Source organism: Capsicum annuum, chromosome 12 (assembly GCF_002878395.1).
Source record: "Capsicum annuum cultivar UCD-10X-F1 chromosome 12, UCD10Xv1.1, whole genome shotgun sequence".
Classification (NCBI taxonomy): Eukaryota; Viridiplantae; Streptophyta; class Magnoliopsida; order Solanales; family Solanaceae; genus Capsicum; species Capsicum annuum.
This window is the reverse complement of record NC_061122.1, coordinates 57,769,372-57,775,931: the sequence shown is the minus strand read 5'-3', so window position 1 is coordinate 57,775,931 and position 6,560 is coordinate 57,769,372.

Here is a 6,560-nt window from a genome sequence, read left to right as displayed (position 1 = left end):
TCATTTTGCCTATTATTTAACCACAGTCAAATTTTATATGTATGTATATATTTTTTTAATAATAGATATTTTAGGCTTAAGCATATGATTAAGGAATTCACTTAAAGGATTTTAACTAAAATAACTCTAATTATGCTTTTCTTTTCTTTTTAGGTTGACATAATTATTTTGGAGGTATGATAATATATCAAAGACAACTCTATTTAAAAAAAAAATGAATTAAATACTTTTTAATTTTAATTATGGAATATCAGTTATTTCAATTTTTTTTCTTTTTGGGTAAAGAAGAGATAGTTTCATTCATCATCAGATGGGGTCAGGGGGTTGGAGCTGCTATCAAAAGTAGGAGGCAGGAAGTAAGAGTTTAAGGCCACATCCCGGCCTTGTGAGATAGTGTTCGAATGTTTAACAAAACGATTAAAAGTTTTGCCAATATAGTTATCGTTTACACATTTGGCAGCAAAAATAGGTACAGAAGTTAGTACAGTAGGTCTTGGTAGGTACTCCTTTTTAGTTCCCTCCTTCACCAAGCAATCAGCCACTGAGTTTTTCTCCCTGTATATCTTCGTTAGGGCCACTGCTCCCAGCTCCTCCATCAATGACCTTCTCTCAGCCACAATGTTAGCATAGAGAGGATGATCGTTGTTTAAGATAGTGATAAGTGTTGTCGAGTCTGTTTCTATTTCAAAGGCTTGAAGGTTATTCTCTTTTGCTATCAAAAGGCCAGCTCTGATGGCTAGTAGCTCTGCCATAGTAGGGGTCGTACTGGGAATGTGTTGGTAGTAACCAAGAACCCATTCCCCATTTCTATTTCTGAAGGTTCCTCGTAGTCCTCCAGGGCCTGGATTGGCTATAGCAGAGCCATCAGTTATTTTGGAGATCTGATAGTATATCAAAGGCAATTTTATTTTCTTAAAAAAGAATTAAATATTTTTTAAATTTTAATTGTGGAACATCAGTCATTTTAAATCAACCTTTAAAAGCTACCAACATGTGTTGTGGTGCAATGGTGAGATTGCTCCACTCCATAATCATAGATCACAAGTTTGGACCCTGCAGCTCGTGATTCGAATTAGTAGAAGCTCCAATACAAGTATCAGATATTGGATGAAGAAGAAAAAACTTTTAAAAATTTAAAAATATCAATTATATTATATCGGACAAAAGAAAGTACGAAAAAGTATGCTTATTTATCTTACATTATAAATTTGATAGTATAAATCAAGTGCGAATAAATTTTTACCGCTTTAAAGTTTTGAAAGTTGTGAATAGTGCCAAAACCTCTTCTTAATTTCATGAGAAATGATTCTCCATGCTTCAAAGGCTTTATGTTGACTCTTGACTCTTGAATTCCAAATTGCTTAAGAGTTTTCATGACTTAACGATTTTACCTTATTTTACGGGTTTAAACTTTAAAGTATCCTTTCACCATTTATTTATTTTTATTTATTTATTATTTTAAAAATAAATATTTATTTTTATTTATTCATTTTAAAAATTCAAGAAATAAAGATCTCACTCTTCATTGTTTAATATGCCCAAGTTTAACAATAGTTATGAATCTGTGCCTCAAGCAACTCCTTCCATTCGCGCACGTTTAAGAAGACATCTCCTGATTCAATTAAGGAAAATGCTCTAGGAAAGAATGTTATTTCATGGTGTTCGGGTACAAGAATCTGTATATATGCAACATCAACTTCAACTCTAGTTCAAGTCTAAGACAAGAACACTTTTGAAGTTACTTAACACCTTCAACACTAAATTATAAATAATCTATCTAAGAAGTGTGTTTATTTTCACAAAATAGATGAAATAGAATTTGTAAGGCCAAGTCCCCCGACTTCACTGTTACCGAGGTTATGGAATCTTTCTTCCAGGATAAAATGACCTTTAATCCGAACAATAACAGTACCTCAAATTGTTGGATTCAACGAACTCACTTAACAGTTTGATTGATCACACAGAATGTTTTGAAGACAAGAAGAGAGTTTTTATTTCAGAAAATTCGTGTCTAAACATGTGGATGAAAGCAGGTTTATATAGCCTTCATATGCCTCTTCTGAAAAGTGGAAATGGTTCACTTAAAGGTGTGACCTTTCCTGAAAGATCATGTTTGTTAGTCCAAAGTTTGCATCTTTTCCGAACAGGCAGACCATTTCATGAATCAGTGTGTCATTTCGTTGAAGGATTGCATCCTTCTGAAGCATCAGTTCGAAATAGTGCATCCTTCTGAAGCATCAGTTTGAAACAGTGCATCCTTTTAAAGCATCAGTTCGCATGCATATAATTGGAGGATCAAAACACAGAAAAAAATTACCGTGTTTATATTTTTCCCTTCAGATTAAATTTCTGTCAAATAAATTTTGTCCAAAAAGATAGATCTCATCGATCGATCATTTGCCAAATCCAAATCCAAATCTGAATTCAAATCCAAATCCAAATTCGAAGTCGAAGCCGAGTCGAGCGAGCCAAGACGACGACGGCGCGAGGCATCTCTTATTTCTTGCCTCACTTACCAAGTAGAATAAGTATTTCTTAATATAAACACTTGAAAGTCACATTCTCCCACCAATGTGGGAGAAACAATATACTTTCCATTTTAGAGTACACTTTCCATTTTAGTGTTTTCTTCTCTATTTTTTCCTTCCACTTGGTTTCATCCATTTTTATTCACACTTTTCATATACTTTGAACCCAAGAATCCCCCACGTGAATGGGAAATGACTATTTTTTATAAAAATTTTACGAACAAGTATGTGATCATCAAGCAAAGACTGATTGCGTCTGGATAAGTGGGTTTCCCTTTGAACTTTTCGTAGTTAACATGCATCGGATGCACTCGGTCAATTGAAAGATTTTGATATCTTTGAACCGTCGAGCTTTAATGTACACCTAGACAACACATGTCACACAACCAGCCTTTTAACGTTTATGGTTCTCACGATTTTGTTCTTTTCAGCCATGAACACGCCTCGATTTCATGAGAGCTTTGAATAGGCCTTTACTAATATTCTCCTTGAAGCACTTCCACTTCGCCCTCACATAGGTGATTTCTAAACGTTCAATGCTATTGATTAAACTATTTGGTCAAATCTGCCAAATTTAGATAATTATTAAAAAAACTTTTCACCTTAAGTCTTATCCTTGTTTACTAAACATTGTCTACATCATGAGAATGGGTTGGGTAATTAACAATGTTGAACCTGTCAGACACAACTTTATTTGATCTCCTTGAACCTAGCTCTTGGGATCTCTCGTATGCTAGGTAGAGTTACCACCATGCTGACTTGTCCTGGGCCTTAAACCCATTCCCTTGGATGTCCTTTCCACTCTTTCTCTAGATAGGCCTTTTGTAAGTGGATTCGACCCATTATCCTTTGACTTTACATAGTCAATAGTGATAATTCCACTAGAGAGAAGTTTTCTAATGGTATTATGTCTTTGTCGTATGTGAAGAGATTTACCATTGTACATTATGCTCCCTGCCCTACCTATTGCCGCTTGGCTTTCACAGTGTATACATACTGGTGCCACTGGTTTGGGCCAATAAGGAATATCTTCTAAGAAATTCCAGATCCATTCTGCTTCTTCACCGGCTTTATCCAATACGATAAATTCAAATTCCATTGTAGAGCGAGCAATATAAGTCTGTTTCGATGATTTCCAAGAGACTGCTCCTCCACCAATAGTAAATACATATCCACTTGTGGATTTTACTTCATTCGATCCAGTGATCCAATTTGTATCACTATATCCTTCGAGTACCATGGGATATTTATTATAATGCAAAGCATAGTCTTGAATGTATTTAAGATACCCCAAAACTCTTTTCATTGCCATCCAATGAGTTTTGTTGGGATTACTCGTGTACCGACTCAATTTACTAATAGCGCATGATATGTTTGGTCGTGTACAGTTCATTATATACATTAAACATCCCAATACTCTTGCGTACTCCAATTGTGAGTCACTTTCACCTTCATTCTTTCGAAGTGCAAAGCTCATATCCAATGGAGTCTTGGCAATACCAAATTCCATATACTTTAATTTGTCAAGTACATTTTCGATATAATGAGACTGTGACAATGCCAACCCTTGTGGAGTTCTATGGATTCTTATTCCTAAGATCACATCCCCAACTCCAAGGTCTTTCATATTGAACTTACTCTCGAGCATTCGTTTCGTTGCATTTATGTTAGAAATATCTCTACTGAAATGTCTCTACTGATGATCAACATATCATCCACATATAAACAAACAATGACTTGGTGATTCGGAGTGTCTTTAATATAAATACATTTATCACATTTATTTATCTTGAACTCGTTTGCCAACATGGTTTGGTCAAACTTTACATGCCATTGTTTAGCTGCTTGCTTTAGTCCATAAAGTGACTTAACAAGTTTACACACCTTATTTTTTTCCTGGAACTACAAAACCCTCAAGTTGTTCCAAGTAAATTTTTTCCTCTAATTCTCTATTTAGGAATGCGGTTTTCACATATACCGCCACTAAGGCAATTAACATTAGAATCGACGTTATCCTTGTAACCAGCGAGTATGTATAAAAGTAATCAAGGCCTTCTTTTTGTTTGAAGCCTTTTACTACAAGTCTTGCCTTATATTTGTTAATAGTATCATCCGCTTTCATTTTTCTTTTGAAGATCCATTTAGAACCTAAAAGTTTATTTCCTAGAGGAAGATCAACCAATTCCCACGTATGGTTTCTTAAGATTGAATCAATCTCATTGTTGACTTCCTCTTTCCAAAAGGATGAGTCTGACGATGACATCGCTTCTTTAAATGTTTGAGGCTCGTTTTCTAAAAGAAATATTATAAAATCTGATCCAAATGAAGTAGACGTTCTTTGACGTGTACTCCGTCTTGGATTCTCTTCATAATGTACATTCTCACTTGGTTCATCTCGAGGTCATTTAGATCCTTCACTAGACTGTTCATGTTTAATTTTATACAGGTAAATTTTTTCAAAGAATTCAGCATTATCTGATTCAATTATCGTATTTTCATTTATATCTGAATGTTCGGATTTATGAACCAAAAACTGACATGCTTTACTGTTTTTAGCATATCCTATAAACACACAGTCTACAGTCTTAGGTCCTCTCTTAACCCTTTTAGGCATAGGAACTTGGACCTTTGCAAGATACCCCCACACTTTGAAATATTTCAATTTGGGTTTCCTTCCTTTCTATTTTTCATAAGGAATTGATTGTGTCTTACTATGGAGAACTCTATTGAGTATATGATTGGCTGTTAAAATAGCCCCCCCCCCCACAAGTTTTGCGGTAAATCAAAACTTATAAGTAAGGCATTCATCATTTTCTTCAACGTTTGGTTTTTCCTTTTCGTAATTCCGTTAGATTGAGGTGAATACGGGACCATAGTTTGTGGACGATTCCATTCTCTGCACATATTTCGGTGAAGGAAGATTCATGTTCTCCGTCTCTATCATTTCTTATCATTTTATCTTTTTCTCTAACTGATTTTCTACTTCAATTTTGTATTGCCTAAATGCATCTATTGCTTCATCCTTACTATTTAGCAAGTAGACATAACAATATCTAGTGCAATCGTCAATAAAAGTTATGAAATACTTTTTCCCACCACGTGATGGTGTTGACTTCATATCACAAATGTCAGTGTGTATTAAGTCTAAGGGATTGAAATTCCTTTCAACGGACTTATAAGGATGCTTTACATACTTTGATACCACACACGTTTGAACTTTGATTTATTGCACTCAAAGTTTGGCAAAACCTCTAAGTTAATCAATTTTGTTACGTTTTGTAATTAACATGGCCTAAACGTTCATGCCACAAATTATAAGACTCAAGCAAGTAAGAAGAATTTAAAATTTTATTGATTTCAACATTCATTACATTCATTTTATAAAGGCCCTCGGTGAGATAGCCTTTTCCTACATACACTTCTCCTGTGCTAATTACAATTTTTTCAGAAACGGTTACACATTTGAATCCATTCTTGTCTAGAAGTGAAATAGAAATTATGTTTCTACGTAATTCAAAAATGTACAAGACATTGTGAAGTGTTAAGACCTTTCCTGAAGTCATTTTCAGGCCCACTTTTCCTGTTCCTTCTACCTTAGCTGTAGCGAAGTTAGCCATGTAGATCATTTCTTCTACTTGATCTAGAGCGAATGACGAAAATAACTCTTTGTTGGCACAAATATGGCGGGTGGCACCAGAATCCATCCACCACTCGCGAGGATTCCCCACCAAGTTGCATTCTCAAAACATAGCACACAGATCATCACATTCTTTGTTGGACTCAATCATATTTGCTTGGTTCTTTTTCTTGCCTTTCTTAGGGGCACGACAATCTGTGGACTTATGGCCAATCTTGCCACATTGAAGCACTTTCCCTTGAATTTCTTCTTGGGTTGATTACTTTCATGTTCAACTTTCTTTCTTTTCTTAGAATTGTTTTGGTCATCTTCTACAATATATGCTGCATTAATTGTAGAATTCTCTTTTGACCTTCTCTCGGCAGCTTTATTATTCTCTTCAATACGTAGTCGGA